The following is a 23,871-nucleotide window of genomic DNA, read 5'->3' on the forward strand; positions in this document are numbered from 1 at the left end:
TTTTTGTTGTCCTCTTTATTTGTAGTTAACTGAATATCATTTTGCATTGTATGTTCATACAGAAATGTGGACTCACAATTTTATGGCCTTCCAGCAAGAACATGTAATCTAGTATGATACCTACTTTTCAAACTGTCCGCATTGACAGAGCTGAGTAGGGCTCTGGATACAGAGAAGACTAGATTCATTAATTACATTAATAACAAATAAATATTTTGAATAACTTATGAAAATATTTAAGACTCATAAAAAATACTAGTAGTTTTTTCTGTTGTTGCTGTTAGAACTTAGCATCAGTAGTGAACATTCCAATATACAACAGAGTAAATTCCCAGTGAAGCCTCATATTTATTGACTTTACTATCTTCAATTCTGTTGTCATTCTGTTATTGTAAGTTGTCCTCCAAGCATAAACTGCTCACTCAACTAATCTGACACCTTTCTTGGATTTCTGAAGGCTATTTAACCATAATTTTCCAAAATCATGCAAATGCTTAACAGCCATGTATCCATGTATACTTCCAGATACAACCCATTTCCCTTGTTCTTACATTTTTTGTCAATATTGTTGTGAATTCTTTGAGACAAGACTAAGATAAGGTATAAAATAGGTGAGAGTTATTTTAACTCATTGGTTTCAGATCATCATGGTGATGTTTTCTGACCTTTTCAGAGGAGATACAAGAAACATTTGCTCACACAACATAACAAATAAAGAGAAGACCAAGACATATCCCACTAATGGCTCATTTGGGGAACTGATGTGTTTTACTGAGAGTATTTATAGAGTATGGCTGAAAATGAGCAGAACTAATTCAAAGACAGCTGCATCACCAATGCTTACTTGAGTATGAGTGACAGCTCTAAAAAGCTGGAAATCTGGATCACAATGCTAAGCCTGAAAGCAGGCCGACTCACTGTAAAGTGTCCTGTTCAGGTTCCTGATGTGGTATAAACCTATTCTGGGAAACCTGTCTAGTTTCTGTTTATTCAGCTTGGCTTTCTTTTCAGTAAGGAAGATTCAGTTTAATTGCATACTCTGACAGGTTGTGCCCTAGTGAATCTGGACATTTAGAATTTTACCCTAGACCAGAAGTCATGTTCCTTGCAATACTAGTAATTTTGTCCATAATACATACATACATACACACACAGACACACACACACAAACACACACACACACACACACACACACACACACACACACACATTTACATAAGCAAGCATGCACTCTCTAAACCTCATCATTTTCTCTGTTCAACATATATTATTTTCCAATCTGTTGTCTGGGAATTTGTCTAAAGCAATCAAATTTATCTTTTGCCACATGTTTCTATTGGCATTAACAATAAGAAACTGAACTACATGAGTGATACCATTCCAGCATAAAATAGACAGTTATCACACCAAAGCAATAGTAATAGAAGACAGTGGAAATGCATTTATTAAAAAATGTGAAAAATACAAGATTAGAGAGTAAAAATTACTCTATCAAAAGCTCAATAGCTAACAGCACAATAATCTTCACAGAGAATATATCACACAAATGCCTATAATCTCCCATACTAAACTACACGAACATTAAGGAACATACTTGTATTAGGATAGATATTAATACTGGGTAAAATAATTTTTATATTTTGGTTTTGAAAGAACTACAGAATATGAATATAATATGCCTTTTGAGTATGGATATATTGTGTGGTGAACTTAAAGGCTTGAATTTTCTGTAATAGATTTGCCACATTCATTACATTTGTAAGGTTTCTCTCCTGTATGAATTCTGTGATGAATTTTAAGATGTGATGACTTGATAAAGGATTTCCCACATTCATTATATTTGTAAGTTTTCTCTCCTGTATGGATTTTTTTGGTGAACTTGAAGGTTTGAGTTCTGTGTAAATGATTTCCCACATTCATTACATTTGTAAGGTTTCTCTTTTGTATGAATTATGTGATGAACTTTAAGATGTGATGACTTGATACAGGATTTCCCACATTCATTACATTTGTAAGGTTCCTCTCTAGTATGTATTCTGCAATGAACTTGAAACATAATAGGTATTTCATGAAATATATCATATATTTTATAATATTTATGTTGTAATTTAGTATTCATTATAACAGTATAACTTGAAACAAACTTTTGGCAACTGTCACCTATTAATTAAAAAATATTATTCCATTTGTGAAAATGATTATCAATATGGGAACAAATCACCTTTCCAGTGACAGAATGATAGAAAGAGGATGTACAATACTTCTTTTATGACTAAATGATAATGCAAGATTAATCAATGTATTAAAAGTCAGAGAGAATATTTATAAGAAAATAAGGAAATATATATAATAAAATCTTAAGTTCACTATCATCACATAAAAAAAATTTCAAATGTTCAGGATTGTTATTAAATATGCAGCTCAGTTTAATACCTGACTAGTACTCCACTGTGTAAATTCTTCTATGGCCTGTTTGTTCATGCTTCCAAACTACATGCCTAGCAATCTAAAATACAAGGTGCAAGTTTTAGATTTATAGTCAAATTTAAGCAACCAAGAGTAGCTTGGCAAAAGAGTTTCAAATAGGAATTGTTAGGGATGTTTCATTATGACCTTGTCTGTAAAAGATTTCCTTCATTATATTACTTGTGTCAGAAGACACTGACTACTATGAGTAGTTGAATTCCCTAGAAAAGGCACTCGGATCTGGGTAAAAATGAAGAAGTCCAGATGAGTAAAATCAAGGTGCTGAAGCAGTGAGCACACATGTGTTTGTTTTCCTCTGTTCTTGACTGTGAATGTGAATAACTGTACTGCCCCACATTGGGCACCACTATTTTGAGGACTGTTCTGCCCTACTTTGGATTCCACTATTTTGAGGCCAACACTGCCCAACTTGTGAGCCATTATGTTGAGGCCCACACTGCCTGGCTTAGGGACCAGCCAGAGCTGCTGCTCCGGTCCGCAGGTGAAGGTCTAGCAAGAGAGAGATTGAGTATGGAGGGGAAGAGACACGAAGACTGGAGACAAGACAGAAGATGTGATCAAGTCTCAAGTTTTGTTTATTGAAAGGAAATCCAGGGGTGTGGTATCATGTGCTCTGTGCCTTACAGCTTGGGGCACTAAATAGCAAAACAAGATATGTGGTATAAACAAGATGTTTATCAGAGTATGTTCAGCTGTTGTAGACTGTTGAAAAACAAGTCACTTTTCAGGGTATATGGTTCAAGATGACTGGAAAGATGATAGCCACTTTCTGCTAGGAGTCAGCTCCCAACACTCAGCTATGTCAATGCACACAGATTGAAAAGTAGGTGCCCTTCTAGAGTACATGTTTTTGCTGGGAAGCCATAAGATTGTGAATACAAGTTGGTGTGTAATAGTAAAAGGCATAAATAGCATAAATTTGACGACAGAGGAGGAAGACAATGATAAGGGTTAAAAAATATCTGGATATTAAGGTTGGTCATCACTGTAGAAGTAAGTGAAAAGATGAAATTCTGCACCCAAGATGACCTACTGTCCAAACACCCAAGTTATCTTTTGGGTGTATGATAAAAATGGGAGTCATGCTTTACAAGAAGAACCACATTGGCTTGAATATTCTCTGAAGGAAAATATTTATAGCTACTACGATACCTATAATTATAGCAAATTATAAGATGCTAATATAAGCAGTGTAGCATATTACAAGAAACAGAATGTTTATGTTCAACTGCACTGGACGTGTTTATTTGCACCCAAGTATGGGAACTTTAGGATACTCAGTCTTTGCACTTTATGAGTCCCAAGCAGTTAAAGGAGACATATGTTCTTACAACATATTTCTGGAGATAAATTTGATGACATCCTGAAGTTTGCACTAAGAAATGCTCGTATGTAAGCTCAAAGATGAATTCTCAATATTTAATATATTTTTACTGATCTTGGACTTTAATATCTTCAGAGAGAAATAAACTTCTGTTCTGTATAAACCCTGCACCCTGTTGTAATTTTATATAACATTGTGTCCTACTGAGGATTTCTTTATAAGGGCTACTGCAGATTTCTTAATATGATCTCATTTTCTGTTTTCACAGACTTTTTTTCATACATACTACTTCTTCTGATTATATTTTGATCATTATGGTGGAGGTTCACATTCTCTACATGCTTTTCTCTTTAATTTTTTATCTAGTTGGATCCTGGTTGCTCCAAATTTCTTAAGGCTACTTCAAAAAGCTTTTTGTCATTATTGCCAGTGATTCAGTATGAGCAACTCTTCTGAACAAGTTCCCTGCAACAATAATGCTGGTACTACAGGGTGTCTTTCTATCTTCTTTCCTGGGACTAGATATCAGGGCCAAGTTTCTGGTTTGTAAATCAAACAGATCTCCCAGTGTCTAGAAGAAGAAGCATGGAATTGAAATAAAAAAGAAGGAAGCAGAATCTACCCATGGATATATTGGTAGAACTCAGGTAAAGATGAATAAGAATGGGAACTAAGATTTCTATAGAAAGAGGAATTGAAAATCGCTTAGTCTGTAATCATAATTACAAGAAGCATGTTGGCAGGAATAGAAGGCATGGTGTTGCAGACATAGTTGGAAACTACTTTATCTGCAGGCAAGAAAAGACGGACAGACTGGCCTGGATGAAATCTTTTAAATCTCAGGACACACCCCCAGGAAAATTCTTCCTCCAATAAGGCCACATCTTCCAATGTTTTTGAATCCTATCAAATGATTTCACTATCTGGTTACTAGGTATCCAAATGTATGAACCTATGAGAAGTATCCTACTCAATTCACCACAGCTGTGTAAACAGAATAGAAAAAAAATGCCACTAGAATATCCTGAGCACCCTAAGGAGACCAAGTATAATTCAACTTCCAGGCCTAAATAATTTCACTTGGAATTTCTTCTCCTACATACTTTCTTTTATGGTTTCTCTAATCTCCATGTATGCAGTAGGCACATATCCATTTCATAACATTCAGGCATTCTTTGGTCCAATGGTCTATGGAATATGAGCCTTGTTAACTGTAAAAATACCTAACATAAACAGCAGACAACTTCTCTGCTCAATGAAGTTAGTAAATCAGAAGCCACAATATGGAATGTAAGCATCAGGGAAATTACTCTGCTGTTGAAGATTTAATGGACTAAAGGAAAGAGTAATGCTTCATGCCCATTATTCACACATTCAGGTAGCTTGTAAGGACCTCCAAAACAAGTCAGCTAGTTAAAAATGACAGTGAGATATTCAAAACACAGCAATTGATTGTAGAATTATAGTTACATCATTTTTGTAGAGATTTTCTCTTCATAATATATATCTAAATATAATACAAAATGTAATACATATCTAAATACTTACATATATACATATGTAACATGAATATATTTTCTAAGTAGTCCTCTTTTTATCAAGAAATAACATGAGAAATTAACAATTCTCAATTTATATAGTTGTATATAAAATATATATAATATATCTACCTGTCTCTATCAATGTTTATCTATGTTTAAATCTATATCATCTATGCCTATAACATATAGATTAATTTCTACATATTTGTATCTTTCTATCACTTACCTGTAGTTATACTGATGTAGAACAAGGTATAAATAGTATAAATATAGATGATACTATTATAGGAATGGTTATAGATATTGTTATAAATACAGATATAGTATAGCATAGTCTGTAATTATTTCCAACTGTATCTGTGTTCCTGGTTTTAGGTTTATGTGTTTAATTCAATTTCCAATAGTTTTGGTGTAAGTTGAAAATCAAAGTGATGAATTTATTATTTCTCGCTTTTTAGCAAAGGTTTTGGGCTATTAGAAAATAAGTTGTCATCTGCAAATATGGGTAGCTTGACTTGGTTGGTTGATATTTGAATAACTTTAATTAATTTAATACACTGTGGTTGTTATTGTTGCTGCTGCTACCACAGCTTTTGCCCTCTTTTGCTGCCATCAGAACTCAACTTGTTCAGCATTCTCACTCCAACTAAATATTTGCAACTCTCCAGAAATTCTGTTGACTTTCCACATCATGAGGGTACATGTCTTAGGGTTATGATTGCCAGATGAAACATCATGACAATTTCATCATCAGGACTGTAAGCAAAGCTATGAACAAGAAATAATCAAGTAAATATACAGTGTACAGAAAAAAAAAGCACCCAACACTTGGAAGCTCACCCTCTATTCCTGATAGCACTGTGCATAGATTTTAGCAATGTAAGCTTTTATAAACAAGGTTAAAAATTTTAAAAATGTACCCAAAGAGCTGGACTAAGCTGTGATAGATGCACACTTGCACTCACAAGGATATGAACATACATGTATCTATCTGTTGCACACATACACACACACACCACATACACAAACACACACACATGCACACTGTTTTTCAATGAGTAGAAAATATATTGATCTTACCTCTTTTGTAAATATATCATATTTTCTGTATCCATTCACCTATTGAGAAATATCTGGGTTGTTTCCAGATTCTAACCATTATAAATAAAGTTGCAATGAACATTGTGCATGTAGATATGTTATATTTTTGAGCTACTTTTGGGGTATATGCCCAGTAGTCATATAGCTGGATCTTCAGGTAGAACTCTTCCCACTTATTTAAGAAAACATCAGATTGTTTCCAAAAGTGGATTTAATATTTAAAAATCCTACCAGCAATGGATGCAAAAATACTCAATAAAATTCTCACAAACTGAATCCAAGAACTGATCAAAACCATTATTCAACATGATCAGATTTTATTTTCTGTTGACATATATCCTGTTTAAAAAATTAATGAACTTATGTATGTATATATGTATTCCAAAGTGACAGAACACCTTGACAAAAATTTTTGTTTGGAAAGGTTGGTGCTTAAGGATATGGTAAAGTGGCATCGATACATGCATTCCACCAGCAGGTCCTCCAAACATCTTCATCCTTCACCTCCCTGCTACAGACATCCATCTCCAGGCAAAGCTTAATGAAACAGAGGATGGATATTTCTAAGAGACCTTGGTTTCACCATATGAATAGAAATTTTGTAGAGCTGTGTAGGGTACTAATTTGTATCATGGCCAACAGGTCTTTCTTCTTTCCTCATCCAAGGATGTTGGTCCAACATGTCATCAACTATTGGGAGCCGACTTTTAGCAGAAAGCGGCTAGATCATCTTTGCAGCCATCTGGAACCATATGCCCTGATAAGAGACTTGGTTTTCAATAGCCGACAACAGCTCAGCACACTCTGAAAGACATCTTGTTTTCCCATATGGCTTGGTTTGCTGTTTAGTGACCCCAGCTGCAAGGCGCACTTGGTATCCATGCCTGCAAGGCATGAGGTGCACATGCTATCCACACACCTTGTCTTGTCTCCATTCTTCGATTTGCTTGCCCCTCCATCCTCTCTCTCTCTCTCTCTCTCTCTCTCTCTCTCTCTCTCTCTCTCTCTCTCTGGACCCTGACCCATGGACCAGAGCAGCAGAGTGGTCCAGGACATTTTGGCCCACAAAGCCAGGCAGTACGGGCCTCAACATTTTTGGCCCCCAAGCTTGGAGCAGAGAGAGCCTCAACATTTTTGGCTGCCCAAAGTGAGGCTCCAACATGGGCCACAACAATCAACTAAATAGAGAAGCAGGCTTTTGTAGCAGCAAGAGGATTCCAGGACCTAATGGAAATGACATTAGCTGAAATACTCAAAAAAAAAGGGAGATAGAAGCCATAGAGACCTTTTCTAGGGGTTAGGCACAGCCCCTGATTGAGGGAAGTAGCCACTCACCCAACTCAAAAATATTAACTCTGAATTGCTCCTGTCTAAAGGAAGGACAAAAAGTGGAGCAGAGACTGAAGGAAAGGCCATCCAAAGACTATCCCACCTAAGGATTCATCCCATCTCCAGACACAAAACCCAGTCACTATTGCTGATGCCAAGAAGTTCTTGCTGACATGAGCCTGGTATATCTTTCCCCTGAGAGTCTTTGCCAGAGCTTGACCAATATAGATGGAGATGCTCACAGCCAACCATCAGACTGACCACAGGGACTCCAATGGAGGAGTTAGGGAAAGAACTGAAGGAGCTGAAGGGATTTGCAACCCCATAGGAAGAAAAACAATATCAAACAACTAGACACCCCCTCCCCCCAGAGCTCCCAGGGACCTAACCACTAACCAAAAGCTACTTGAGTGTGGGGAGGGACCCATGGCTCCAGCTGCACATGTAGCAGATGATGGCCTTATCTGGCATCAAAGGAAGGGGAGGCACTTGTTTCCATAGAGGCTTAATGACCCAGGTTAGGTGAATGCTAGGGTGGTGAGGTGGGAGTGGGTATGTGGAGAAACATGGTAGAGGGATGGGATGGGGGTTTGTGGAGGGGAAACTGGGAAGGGAGACAACACCCAAAATGTAAATATATAAAATATCCAACAAAAAATTTAAAAAAACAGATTTTGCCTCTAACTCCCTTTGTGTAATACTTACCTACAAATTAATATTATGATATTAAATAAAACTTTGCAAGGAGCAATGATTTGGGCTGAGAACCTACCAATGTGTCTAAACATCCAACAAAATATATTGAATCACAGTCAATGAACTTAGGCTGGTTTCACAAGGCTTTGTAGCCAGACAATTAGGCCACAAACAACTAACTGCTTAGGCTATAACCAGCTGACTGGTTGGTTGATTAGGCTGTAGCACATTAGAATTTCAATCCCTTGGTCCCGTTTTCCTATTGATGCTATCTGATTGTGTTGTTGGGGCCTCTCCAGGATTGTTCTGGGAGCTGCCCAATGAGTATGTTATACTCAGATTCATCTATGTGTGGACCTTTTAACACTCTTGGGGTAGTCAGTGGATTTAAAGTAGAATCCACAGACCCTGGAAATGCAGGGTCTTTATGCTTGAGCCTGACAGATGTACCCTGGCCAGAGTCCTTGTTCTCTATCTGGGAGTCAAAAATATTTATCTCTTGGCTGCTGAAGCACCATGGATTTGTGTGTTGTGTTATCTGAACTTGATTGTGCATATTTTAAAAAAAATCAAAACTGGGGTTGTAAGTCATAACTTAAAACTAGATCTGGTTTTCTTGAAAAAGTCATCAGTCTGACTGGGTCAGGTAGATACTGAACTAGATTCACCTGGTACAGGAATAGGCTCTGTGGAAAGAACTCAAGAGTCCCATTTGCTAAGACAAGGAATCTGAACTAAGTCTCCTAGGTAAGTAGAGTTGCTAGGCTGTGGAATTATCCTAAGTTGATTGATGCCCTAAGAGAGGACATGACCTTTTGGGTTAGTACTAACTGTCAGTATGTTCTATGGAAGACAATAAGACTGCTGGGAAGTTCATGGCAGCTATGTCTGGAGTCTGGAACTCTGGCTAATCTTTGAGCCTAAGAACTTTTGCTATGGGTTTGTTGTTGTTGTTGTTGTGTTAGTTTGCTTGATATTTACTTGTTTGGTTGTGTTTTACTATTTACTATGTTTTATCTTGCTTTCTAGAAATATCTTAAAGACATAGAAGCTACAACAAGGAAATTTAAATGTAGGTTAAAATGTGTATTTGTAAGGCAATTAGACCAGGGTCAAAGACATTGCAGAACTAATAAGATTATGTTGCTACTATAGTTGGGAATGGAAACCAGGGCCTTCCTTGGGCTAAATAAGAGCTCCAACACTAAGGCATACCCTTCTAACCCATAGGTCATTTTCAGCTGGATATAGAAACTTTTAAATGGTTAAATAAAGAGAGCTATTTGCAGAGTTACACCCTTTGTTCAGGAGGATCTCCTTCTTAAGACAACTTTATTTATTTTTTAAAATTTTTATTGGATATTTTATTTACAACTCAGATGTTATCCCCCACCCCATTTGCCCCTGCTAAGGAAACCCCTATCCCATCTCACCCCTCCCACCTTCATGTGGATGTGCCCCACCCACCCCATAACTCCCACCTCTCCACCTACCCTTAACTCCCACCTCCCAGCTCTCAAATTCCCCCACACTCAGCATCCAGTCTGCATGGGACCAAGGACCTCCTCTCCCACCCATGGCCAACATGGCCATTCTCCCCCAAACATAGTGCTGGAGCCATGAGTCTCTCCCCATGTGCTCCCAGGCTGGTGGTTTAGACCCTGGGACATCTGGTTAGTTGGTATTGTTGCTCTCCTCATGGGGCTGCAAACCCTTTCAGCTCCTTCAGCTCCTTGTCTCTAACTCCTTCATTGGTAACCCCTTGATCAGTTCAATGGTTAGCAGTGAGCATCTCCTCTGAATATGTCAGACTCTGGCAGACTTCTAAGGAGACACCTATATCAGGCTCTCATCAGCATGTACTTTCTGACATTCACATCAGCATCTACCTTGGTAACTGCACATGGGATGGATACCCAGGTAAATTGGTCTCTAGACAGCCCCTCCTTCAGTCTCTATCCAACACTTTATCTCCATATTTGCTCCCTTGTATGTTTTGTTACTCCTTCTAAAAAGGACCAAAGCATTCACACTTGGTCATTTTTCTTCATGAGCTTTATGTGGTCTGTGAGTTGAATCTTGGGTATTGTGAGCTTCTGGGCTAATATTCAATGAGTGAATAACATGTGTGTTCTTTAGTGGTTAGGTTACCTCACTCAGGATGATATTTTTTAGTTCCATCCATTTACCTAAGAATTTCTCAAATTCATTGTTTTTAATAGCTGAGTAATACTCCATTGTGTAAATGTACCACAATTTTTGGATTCTTTCCTCTGTTGAAGGACATCTGGGTTCTTTCCAGCTAATGGTTATTATAAATAAGGCTGCTATGAACATAGTGGAGCATATGTTCTTGCTATATTTTGGAGCACCTTCTGGGTGTATGCCCAGGAGTGGTATAGCTGGGTCCTCAAGTAATGTTATGTCTAATTTTCTGAGGAACTTCCAGACTGATTTCCAGAGTGGTTGTACCATCTTGCAATCTGACCAACAATGGAGGAGTATACCTCTTTCTCCACATCCTTACCAGTATCTACTATCACCTGAGTTTTTGATCTTAGCCATTCTGACTTGTGCAAGGTGAAAAATCAGGGTTGTTTTGATTTGCATTTCCCTGATGACTAAGGATGCTGAACATTTCTTTAGGTTCTTCTCAACCATTTGATTTTCCTCAGTTGAGAATTCTTTGTTTAGTTCTATACCCCATTTTAATAGGGTTATTTGGTTGTCTGGTGTTGAGGACTGCACTGCCCCATGCTTTGGGGCTACTAATTTGCTGTCTACACTGTCCCACGCTTTGGGGCTAAGTGTTCTGGTCAAGAGAGAGAGTGGGGATGGAGGGGTAAGAAATTCGAAGAATGGAGACAAGACAGGGTGTGTGGTTCAAGTCTCCTTTACTATATTCACCTACTACTAACCTCTTAGTCCCTTCACCTCTTGACTTCTTATTGACTTCTCCTATTGACTATATTCCAAGGAAATCCTGGGTATTTATAAGCACAAGCAGGAGAACACAGGTGAAGACATTTTATCAAGTGTCACTAAACAGTAAAACAAGCTATGTGGGATAAACAAGATGTTTGTCAGAGTGTGCTCAGCTGTTGTAGGCTGTTGAAAAACAAGTCTCTATCAGGGTATATGCTTGGAGATGGCTGTAAAGTTGATAGCTGCTTTCTAGCCTCTTTCTGCTAAAAGTCGGCTCCCAACAGTCTGGGGTCTAATTTCTTGAGTTCTTTGTATATATTGGATATTAGACCTCTATCAGATGTAGGTTTGGTAAAATATTTTCCCAATCTGTTGGTTGCTGTTTTGTCTTATTGACAGTGTTCTTTGCCTTATAGAAACTTTCCTATTTTATGAGGTCCCATTTGTCAATTCTCAATATTAGAGCATAAGCCATTGGTGTTCTGTTCAGGAACTTTTCCCCTGTGCCCAAGTATTCAAGGTTCTTCCCCATTTTCTCTTCTACTACTTTCAGTGTATCTGGTTTTATGTGAAGGTCCATTATCCACTTGGACTTGAGCTTTGTACATTTGTCTATTTCATCAAGATTTTCCAGTTTTGATGAATATAATCTTTTGTAGTAGGATCTGATAATTTTTTGAACTTCCCCAGTTTCTGTTGTTTTGTCTCCCTTTTCAGTACTAATTTTATTAATTTAGATACTGACTCTGTGCCCTCTAGTTTGTCTGGCTAAGGGTTTATCTATATTGTTGATTTTCTCAAAGAACCAGCACACAGTTTTGTTGATACTTTGTATAGTTCTTTTGTTTCTACTTGGTTGATTTCAGCCTTGGGTTTGATTATTTCCTGTGGCCTATTCCTCTTGTGTGTATTTGCTTCTTTTTGTTCTAAGTTTCAAGTGTTTTGTCTCTTTTTGTTCTAGAATTTCAGGTGTTTTCTCTCGTTGCTAGTGTATACTCTGTCCAGTTTCTTTTTTTTAATTTATTTTTATTTTACTTACATTTCCGATGCCATACCCTTTCCCCATTTCCCCTTCCTAGAAAACCCCTATCCCATGCCCCCTTTTCCTTTTTGCTTTTATACAATTTTAAAAATATTAATCAAAGGCTTTATAGGTTTGGTAATGCTCAATCAGAAATGTAACCCAATACCCAACCTAGATATATCAACTAACCTTGACTTGTGGAGACACGTGAGCATCTGCCTCCATGCCCCCCCTCTCTTTCTCTCTTTCTCTTTCTCATCACATAGCTTCTCCTCTCTTTCATCTTCTCCTCTCCTTACTCCATCTCTTCCTCTCGGTACTCCTTTCCACTTAGCTCCTCCTACATATCACTCTTCCTGTTAAAGTAAAACATCTCTCTCAAAATACAATTAGAGCATACTTATTCCTATTTGTATCAGTGAGGTACAAGATAGTCCTAATACCCAGTCCATCATTTTTTTTGTCTAACCAGAACCTCTGTCATCTCTCCTAACTAAAACACTTAGTTTTGATCCTGGCTTTCTTTTTTTTTTTTTTTTTTTTTTTTTTTTTTTGCTTTAGAATGAATGTCAGCTGAAACCATTTAATCAGATCTTTTCTCTCAAAGTAAATAGCCAGGATTGGCTATGAGACTATAGGTCTTTAACCCTGTCAGAAATCCAGAATGACTGAGTTAACTGAAATTATTGGAAGCACTGAACATAGCTTCTAAAACTTAGCCAATTTATAGAGACCGCTGAACACCTGGAAAGTCCCTATACTACCGAACATTTGAGCATCAAACCTTCAGTTTTCTGTCCCAGAATCATCTGACAGACCTTAGTGATGTAGAAGTATTAAGGGCTGATTACTCTGTCTTGGCAGATATAATCAGTCAACTATTCTGCAAGTGTGTCCTTTTCTGGACACTAATTTGTCTGTAGATGGAAAGAGGCAATTCTTGCCTAGTGGCTGTCACTGAACAACTGGAATAACTCCAAGGATGCTCAATTTCGTCTTAGAATCCATGACAGGAAGCTGTCAGGAGCAGACAGTTCTCTAGTCAAAATGAACATTAATATATAAATATTTGTAATGTCAATTCTATGTACTTCTGACGTTTTGAAAACCAACTATCCATGTAAGGTAACCTGGAGTGTTGTCTGTTAACGCCTCTCAGCTAATTATAAGTAAAATATGGAAAACATCCTAACAATAAACTCAAAGCCATGAATTTGCTATAGTCCCTTAACTTGTAGGTTAACCGTCCCTAATCAGTTAAAAAAGTTAAAGAAGGACTAGGTCTAGGCCTTGTATTCCTAAATGTGTTATACAGGCACAATGCCCATGAGAGTATCAATATTCATCTTACTTTTATATTAATAAGAAGCTCATACCAATGAAGACCTTAAATTTGAAATCAAAGTAAATTTTGTACCATTTAAGAAATTATGATATCATCTTGATATTAATTATACAGATTTCTACCCAATAGGTTATGGCTATGCAATAAGTCCTAGCTAATCCTTGCTGTTCCAACAAAAGCACTAATTTTCCCTAGAAAGACAGATCGTTATTAACCACATTAGTCCCCAAAGCCAGGGAATAGGGGTGCTGACTCTTCTTTAACTTCTTCAAGCTGATTGAGGGCGTTGAGATATTAGAAGAGGGGTGGGGGGGGAGAGTAAGTTGATAAGCCTCTTACGCTGTGTCTTCACTGAATCCAGATGGAATTCCAAGACATCGGAGGTTTGGGGAGATTTCAACACCCCACTCTTGGCTATGGACAGATCATGGAAACAGAAACTAAACCGAGACACAATGAAACTAACAGAAGTTATGAACCAATTGGACTTAACTGATATCTATAGAATATTTCATTTTAAACAAAAGAATATACCTTTTTCTCAGCACCTCATGGTACCTTCTCCAAAATAGACCATATAATTCATCACAAAACAGGCCTCAACAGATACAAAAAGATTGAAATAATCCCTTGTACCCTATCAGACCACCATGGACTAAGACTTGTCTTTGACTTGGACAAAATCAATGGAAAGCCCACATACATGTGGAAACTGAACAATGCTCTACTCAATGATAACTTGGTCAAGGAAGAAATAAAGAAATAAATTAAAGACTTTTTAGACGTAAATGAAAATGAGGACACATCATATCAAAATTTGTGGGACTCGATGAAAGCAGTACTAAGAGGAAAATCATAGCTCTAAGTGCCCACAAAAAGAAAATGGAAAGAACGTACATTAATAAATTGACAGCACACCTGAAAGCTTTAGAACAAAAAGAAGCTAATATACCCAAGATGAGTAGACGGCAGGAAATAATCAAACTGAGGGCTGAAATCAACCAAGTATAAACAGAAAGAACTATACAAAATATCAACAAAACCAGGAGCTGGTTCTTTGAGAAAATTAACAAGATAGACAAACCTTATCCAGACTAACCAAAGGGCAGAGAGACAGTACTCAAATTAATAAAATCAGAACTGAAAAGGGAGACATAACAACAGAAACAGAGGAAATTTAAAAAATGGTCAGATCCTACTACAAAGGCCTATACGCAACAAAATTGGAAAATCTGGATAAAATGGACAATTTTCTAGATAGACACCAGGTACCAAAGTTAAATGAGGAGCAGATAAACCATATAAACAGTCCATAACCCCTAAAGAACTAGAAGCAATCATTAAAAACCTCCCCACCAAAAAAAAAAAAAAAAAAAAGACGACAGCTAGATGGTTACAGTGCAGAATTCTATCAGACCTTCCAGGAAGACCTAATACCAAGAATAGAAACAGAAGGATCAATACCCAATTCGTTCTATGAAGCTACAATTACTCTCAGACCTAAGCCTCACAAAGACCCAACAAAGAAGGAAAACTGCTGTTTCTTTTTATAGACACTTAGAGCTATTAGCTTTCCCCTTAGCACTACTTTCATTGTGTCCCATAAGTTTTGGCATGATGAGCCTTCATTTTCATTAAATTCTAAAAAGTCTTTAATTTCTTTCTTTATTTCTTCCTTTACCAAGTCACATTGAGTTGAGAGTTGTTAAGTTTCCATGTGTTTGTTGGCTTTCATTGTTTTTGTTATTATTGAAGACCAGCCTTAGTCCATGGTGATTTGATAGGATGCAAGGGATTATTAAAATATTTTTGTATCTGTTGAGGCCTGCTTTGTGACAAATTATATGGTCTATATATATACAATGAGGTTCTGAGAAAAAGGTATATTCTTTTGTTTTAGGATGCAATGTTCTATAGATATCCGTTAAATCCATGTGGTTCATAACTTCTGTTAGTTTCACTGTGTCTGTTTAGTTTCTGTTTCCATGATCTGTCCATTGCTGAGAGTGGGGTGTTGAAATTCCTCACTATTATTGTGTGAGGTCAATGTGTGCTTCTTTGAGTTTTAGTAAAGTTTTTTTTTTTTTTTAACTTTACTAAAAGTTGAGTGCCCTTGAATTTGGAGCATAGATGTTCAGAATTGAGAGTTCATCTTGTTAGATTTTTCTTTTGACCTGTATAAAGTGTCCTCCCTTATGTTTTTTGATAACTTTTAGTTCAAAGACGATTTTATTCAAAATTAGAATGGCTACTCCGGCTTGTTTCTTGGTACCATTTGCTTGGAAAATTGTTTTCCATCCTTTTACTCTGAGGTAGTGTTTGTCTTTGCCACTGAGTTTTGTTACCTGTATGCAGCAAAATTCTGGGTGATGTTTAATTCTCCGATCTGTTAGTCTTCATCTTTTTATTGGGGGAATTGAGTTCATTGATGTTAAGAAATATCAAAGTGATTTTTTTCTTCCCGTTATTTTAGTTATTAGAGGTGGAATTATGTTTGTTTAGCTATCTTCTTTTGGGTTTGTTTGAAGATTACTTTCTTGCTTTTCTATGTTGTAGTTTCTCTCCTTGTGTAGGAGTTTTCCATCTATTACCCTTTGTAGGGCTGGATTTGCTGGAAGATATTGTTCAAATTTGGTTTTGTCATGGAATATCGTGGTTTCTTTATCTATAGTGATTGAGCGTTATGCTGTTTATAGTAGTCTCGGCTGGCATTTGTGTTTTCTTAGGGTCTGCATGATATTACTCCAGGATCTTCTGGCTTTTATAGCCTCTGGAGAGAAGTCTGGTGTAATTCTTGTAGGTCTGCCATAATAGGTTACTGGACCTCTTTCCCTTACTGCTTTTAGGTTTTTTTGGGGGAAGGGGCATTTGATGTTTTGATTATTATGTGATAGGAGAAATTTCTTTTCTGGCCTAGTCTATTTGGAATTCTATAGGCTTTTGTATGTTCATCATCAACTCTTTCTTTAGGTTAGGAAAGTTTTCGTCTATAATTTTGTTGGAGATATTTGCTGGCCCTTTAAGTTGGGAATCTTCAATCTCATCTATACCTACTATTCTATAGTTTGGTCTTCTCATTGTGTCCTGGATTTCTGGATGTTTTGGGTTAGGAGCTTCTTGCATTTTGCATTTTCTTTGACAGCTGTGTCAATGTTTTCAATGGTATCCTCTGCACATGAGATTCTATCTTCTATCTCTTGTACTCTGTTGGTGATTCTTGCATTTATGACTCCTGATTTCTTTCCTAGGTTTTCTATCTCCAGGGTAGTCTCCTTTGAGACTTCTTTATTGTTTCTACTTTTGTTTTTAGATCTACTTTTGTTTTATTCTTCTTTATTGTTTCTACTTTTGTTTTTAGATCTACTTTTGTTTTTATTCTTCTTTATTGTTTCTACTTTTGTTTTTAGATCTACTTTTGCTTTTATATATTTTGTTTAATTCCTTCACCTGTTCAGGTGTGTTTTCTTGCAATTCTTTAAGGGACTTTTGTGTTTCCTCTTTAAGGGCTTCTACCTGTTTACCTGTCTTCTCCTCTATTTCACTTAAAAAGTGAGTTGTTTGTGTCCTTCTTAAAGTCCTCTATCATCCTCATGAGAAGTGATTTTAAATATGAATCCTGCTTTTCCAGTGTGATGGGGTGTCCAGGACTTGCTTTGGTAGGAGAACTGGGTTCTTATTATGTCAGGTAATTTTGGTTTCTGTTGCTTATATTCTTGTGCTTGCATTTCACTATCTGATTAACTCTAGTACTACCTGCACTCACTGTCTCTGATGGGAGGCTATCTTTCCAGTTATCTTGCTTGTTTCAGAACTCCTCAGAGTCCAGATATCTCTGGACTCTGATCCTCTGATCCTGAGCTCCTGAGTGGAAAAGCTCTTGGAACTCAGTCTTCCTCTGAAATCCTGAAATCCTGTTGCTCTGAATGCAGTGTTTCCACCACTGCTCTGTTGCTCTAGAAATGTTCACGATATGGTGTCTTCATGGGAGCAGACCTGCTAGGTCTAATCATAACTTTAATAGAAAGCAAATCATTCTTTCCTACATGATGCTCTCTGAGATGATGACAGTTCATTCAGAGTGATGGAGCTTCATAATTTTTATCTCTATATCATATCTTTCTCTGTCTCTGAATTTCATTTTATCTGTTTCTTCTGTCCCTTTCTTTTTATTTATTTCTCTTTTGTGTTCTGTTTTTTTTTTTTTTTTTTTTTTTGGTATATCTTTGAGTACATGTATTTTGAAAGCTACTAGAAGCCAGAGCACCACTTAAAGAAGTACATTTTTGTTTTCACACATTGTGGATCTTAAGTAAAAAACTTAGTTCCTCAACCTAGGTGACAGAAACTTTTGTTCTAAAGCCATCTCTTTAGTAAAACCTTCCTATTTAAATACTCACATTATACCACCTTAATATCTCCATTCTGTGGGCCAAGTCTCTATCCCATTATCGACTTGGAGCATACCACATCCATATCACAATACTTGAACAGTTATTATTTATGTTTTCAACATATTCCATATATACAGAGTCATACAGGAGCACCCCTATATCATAATTATAATAATAATTTAAAATATAATAAACAATTGGAGCAAAGAAGAGTTAGTTTTGGCTCACAGTTTAAGGGCATTAATGTATCATAGTGGGAAAGATGTGCCACTACCTGCAATTTTGAAAGAGGAACAAGAGAATCACCAGATGATTTGTCTTCTTTAGTCAGAAAACTTCATCAGGAAGTAGATCTGTATATAAATCCGCTAGACTCTACCCTCCTAAAGATCTACAATCCTGGTAAATAACACCAAATATCTAAAGACATGATCTTGTAGGAGATTGTTCACATTCAAGCCACAACATACAGTAAGAGGCTTGTAAGATCATGAACAAAGAGTAGTCTGACATAGGATCTGGTAAGAATTTAGTCTCAGTGCCATGACCACTATAGCTTCTGGACCTCCAAATGGTGTAATGAATAGAAAGACATAAGAAATTAAGTTGCTACCTTCAGCTTGCATTATCCATATATTTGTTCTTTCAAGTCAGTTTTGCCATAGTAACTTAAACCTCTCTCTCTTTTATTTTATTTTTATTTTAAATAATTTTATTGAATATTTTATTTATTTAAATTTCAAATATTATCCCTTTTCCTGCTTTCCCCTCCACAAATCCCCTATCTCATTCCCCCTCCCCCTGCTTCTTTGAGGGTGCTCCCTCAACCTACCTAACCACTTGTACCTTACCACCCTGCCGTTCCCCTACATGGGGATATTGAGCCTTCACAGAACCAAAGTCCTCTCCTCCCATTGATTCCACATAAGGCCATCTTCTGCTACATATGCAACTGGAGTCATGTATTACTCCATGTGAACTGTTTTGTTGGTGGTTTAGTCCCTGGGAGCTTTGGGGTTCTGGTTGGTTCATAATGTTGTTTTTCCTATGGGGTTGCAAACTCCTTTACCTCCTTCAATCTTTTCTCTAACTCATCTTTGGGGACCCCATGCTCAGTCAATTCATTGTCTCTGTGTGTTTGCATCTGTATTTGTCAGGCTCGAGCAGAGTATATCAGTAAACAGCTATAACAGGCTCTTGTCAGCAAGCACTTCTTTGTATCTGCAATAGTGTCTTGGTTTGGTGTCTGTAATCCTCTCTTAATAGTCTCAAAATGACCATTAATATATAATATATGAGGTCAGCAAGATGCTCAAAGGGTCATTATATCTGGTTACTTTACTCAGGCCCTACATGATATGAAAAAATCCAACTTTCCCAAGTTGCCATCTGACCCATATAAATGCTTGAGCATGACACTGCACACTCATGGAAGAGAGCACATATTCATGTGCACACGTGCGTGCACACACACACACACACACGGATATGCTCACATGTATGCATGTGACAAAATAACTAATGTAAAATTTAATGTAGATTCATGTTAAAAAGTAACAGAGTATAATTTGGTTGACATGGACTACAAAGCTCATATTCTGCAAAGTTATTGTACATGCTATTAAAATATGGGTATTTTTATGCCTATAAGTTTTTCTTTAGGAATTTCTGCATGTCATCCACTGTTTATCTTAATTCCAAATTAGGCAATGCATCTCCAAAGACACAGAACAAGTTTTCATCCTTGCATCTACCTAAGGTCTGAACCCACTACCTTGTAAAGCGCTTCGTGCTTCATTGATTGAGTGTCCCTGGGGAAATCATTTCAAATTAGTGCACCTTCATGTCAACCTTGTTTCCCTCATGTTCCCTTTTTTTGTTCAACCTCACTGTTTCCCATATCCAGGGATCAGCCCATGCTTTATTCCTTTCTAATCTCTTTGTTTTCCACCTTATACCTTAAATCACCCTTTTCTTCTAAGTTTACATTTCTTTGTGATTTTATCCCAGATTCTCTTTCTGAATTTTCTAACAATCATTACAAACTTGATAAATTAGCACATGATTTTCTTTTCAGAGAGAGTCTAAAGAAGCCTAGGCTGGCCTTAAAAGTACCTAAGATAGTCTTGTTTGGTAATGACATTCTGATCCATATGCATCCAATCTCCTGAGTGTTGCATCCAATCTCCTGAGTGTTATCATAGGTACATGTTTCTTCTTTTTTGGTTTTGCAAGGTACTGGGACTGAACTAGGATGTTGCACACACTAGCCAAACATCCTGTTATCTGAATTTCCATTTTGATCCTTACAGCATTCATTTTATTCTTCCTGCTCCTCCTATCATGTGTGTGTATGTGCGTGTATATGTGTGTATGTGTGTATGTGTGCTTGTGTAGTCCTTGCTTGGGTTTAGGTGTGATTGCCTCTAAAAGTACTTCTAAAATCCTGAAGTTAAAGTTGGAAGTCTTTCTCAACATTTTCTATCTTCTCTATTTTTTAACCTCATTTATCTATTAGTGTATGTGTTGGGACATACATGTGACATAATATGTTGGAGAAAGACAGAGAAAAATTGAGGAAGCTGGCTCTCATCTTCTGACATGCACATTCAATGAATAAACTTTCGCTGGCAGGCTTGAGAGAGCCATCTCAATGACAACTGCCTTATATTACTGGGGTAATGTCACTCAAGGCACCTATAGCTCACATTTATTTTGAGATTATGGGGCCAAGAAGTTTCAGGAAACACTGTACTCACTATGTTTCTATACCCAGTGCTGTGATTACAGAAACACACCTGCTATTTCTCTGTTTTGTGGGGTGATAAAAATCTGACACAGGCCTTCTCACTTGGGCTCAAAACATTTCTTCTATTGAGCCATCACTTTAGCCCTTTTTGAAATTTAGTTTACTAGTTTTCTACTTATTAAAGCCAAACCTCTTGATTTTTTTTAAATTGAGAACCTCTAAAATATCAATTTTCTTAATTTAGTCATTCTAAAAGACCATGGGTTCCCTCTCTGTTTCCCAGGAATGGCTAAATTATTGTACCAAATGTTCGTTCTATAAAAAAGTTCACCTTCCATCTACAACTAGTTCAAACTGCAATGTTGAAAAATCAAAGAGGCCTTTATATTTAATGGTTTATGACCACTTATTGATAAAGAATTGTGGTCTCAGATACCACAGTCAGGTTACATTTTAGAGAAAGACACTGTCTCATTTTTGGGGGGAACCACATGGAGAGAAGGTTGCATGTTTGCTACATACATAGTTGGACTTGTTTCAGCCCTTGTACATTCTTTGGTTGCTGGCTTAGTCTCTGAGAAATCCCAGGAGTCCATGTTAGTTGACCCTCTTGGTCCCTCTGTGGTATTCATATTTCATTCAAGGCCATCAATCCTTCCCCCAATTCTTCCTTAAGAGTCATGAAGCAATATCCAAAGTTTGGCTGTGTATAGCTGCATATGTTTCAGTCAGGTACATGCTAGAGCCTCTCAGAGGAGAATTATACTAGGCTCTTGTTTGCAAGATTAACCGAGTATCTGGTAATTTCAAGGATTGCTTACATGCTCATTGAATGGGTTTCTAGTTGGTCATTACAAGTAAGATAATGATAATTATAAAATCCCTGTGTAAATATTAGTTTCTTGAATAATGGATGTGGTTTAAAAGCATAAAGAATAGAAAAAGCAGAAACATAAGATACTCAGACAAAATCATTATGCATCAAATATAAAGTACATTTTTCCTAATTAAAAAAAGTGAAGAGCATCAGGTTGGTGGAATAATAAATGAGATGGGAATAAACATTCCAAAATGCGTGAAAGGTGTTCAAGTTCCTTTGTAGTTAGACTAATATGAATATTCAGGAACACATCTATATACAAGCGGAAGACCTGTCCATTCGAATCACCCATACTCAATTGTCTCTGCCTCCAAACAGTCAAAGTTAAGAGAATGTCTCAACAAATGCATAAGCAGTGGTGAGTATTTAATACAGGCAATTGCATACAAAGATAACAGTGTTTCTATCTTAGAATGTCCCCATAACAAACCCATCTATTTTAAAAATAATATCCTTCAATCTTCCTTGAGTTGCATACTCATTATACAAGCATGTCCACCTGCCTTTAATGTGCCATGAGTCTTAATAACTGGAGGCACAGTATATGTTTTACTATAAAAAGGCTAATTAAAATATAGAGTTTAGTAAATACAAAGTACAACCATAAATTTGGAAAATCTCTTTGTAGACTAGAACTACATCTTGCAATTCTGAAACTTTTCCCATCTGAGCCATATAGCCATAAAATGTGCAAAATCATACCAGAACTAAAGAACAAATAAAGAAAAAATGAAAATTCCAACAAATACTTGAGGCACAATATGAATTCATGTTAGTATTTATTATAGAGACTGGTGTGAGTCCATTAGGGTGAGTTTTATAGCAGAGTAAAACTTGTCTGCTTCTGTTGTCAAGTATATTCATTGTAAAAATTAATGACATTGGTTGGTAAGGATGCCTTTAATGTAACTGTGATTTCACACTCTTATCAGCCAAAAGTGCTAACATGGAAGTCATTATAGGAGAATGAATTTCATCTGCCTTCAGTGACAGGTGAAAGTAGTAAAAATGGTGACGATTCAAGTAGATATTTTGATCATGAACCCAAATTAGCAACGCCAGTTTTAAAAGGACCTGGTTAGATAATATGGTCCTGTGGTTTTTTTCTTAAAAACCACAAACTCAAACTATTTTAGAATGGGACATGGAAGCTAGAAGAAATATCTCTGCAGAGACAGTGGTGAAGCAGGCATTTATTGCCTTGATTTTCTTGGCCCCAGGCAAGTCTCTTGCTGCCCCAGTATGAGTAATCCCTTCAGCTGTGGGTACTTCAAAGATTTTGGCCATTATTTAAAAGACATGTGTCAATTCTGTTTTGATAAAACAGCTCAGGGAAGTGTATGGAAATGAAAAATGAAAATCTTTGGTTTCTTCTGCCTGTAGAAGCTTATCACTTCTTCATGTCTTTTTTGGCACAGGGCATGGGGTGTGGCCTGTATCAATTCCTGTTTCCTACTCTTCAGTTTTACTAGAAAGAGGAAAGATCTGCTGCCTCTACATAAAGGTGGTTCCTGGAAGCTGAAATTTTTATGTAAACTTTACTGAGACATTCACTATTGAATGAGAAAGGAAAGATGGCTTCTTCTAAGGTAAATGTGTGCATGGTTATGGGAAAAGGTGACTGTTGTTAGATGAATATTTTATTTTAAGAACTTACAAACCCTCCTTATTCTGACTCAAATGTACATAACTATTTTTTCATATGATCTCAGTATTACCTTTTTAAAAGTTATATCATTGTTGAGCTAACAAACAGATGTTCCCTTTTACCAGTCTCCTTAAAATTTTCAGTATAATTTGAATAATGATAACATAATTTGAAAATACTTAAAGTTTTCTGATTGCAAAAAATGTGTGTACATGAGACATAGAAGAATGTATATACTTGATTTCTCCTTTGAGTCACTTGGGTCATTATTTGTGGAAAAAGGCCCAAGTTTCATGAATCATTTATCTTAGGGTCTAGTGCAATATTTCTCAGCCTTCCTGCTGCTGCTCCCATTTAATAGATTTCTTCATGTTGTGCTGACCCAATTATCATTTTTAATTAATTTTTTATTAGCTATTATATTTACATTT

At 36.7% G+C, this 23,871-nt stretch overlaps 1 pseudogene; it reads right to left on the reverse strand.

The window, feature by feature from the left end:
- Positions 1–1,710: 1,710 nt before the first annotated feature.
- Positions 1,711–23,871, reverse strand: part of LOC143434578 (uncharacterized) — a 365,164-nt pseudogene continuing 343,003 nt past the window's right edge.

Source organism: Arvicanthis niloticus, chromosome 16 (genome assembly GCF_011762505.2).
Source record: "Arvicanthis niloticus isolate mArvNil1 chromosome 16, mArvNil1.pat.X, whole genome shotgun sequence".
Classification (NCBI taxonomy): Eukaryota; Metazoa; Chordata; class Mammalia; order Rodentia; family Muridae; genus Arvicanthis; species Arvicanthis niloticus.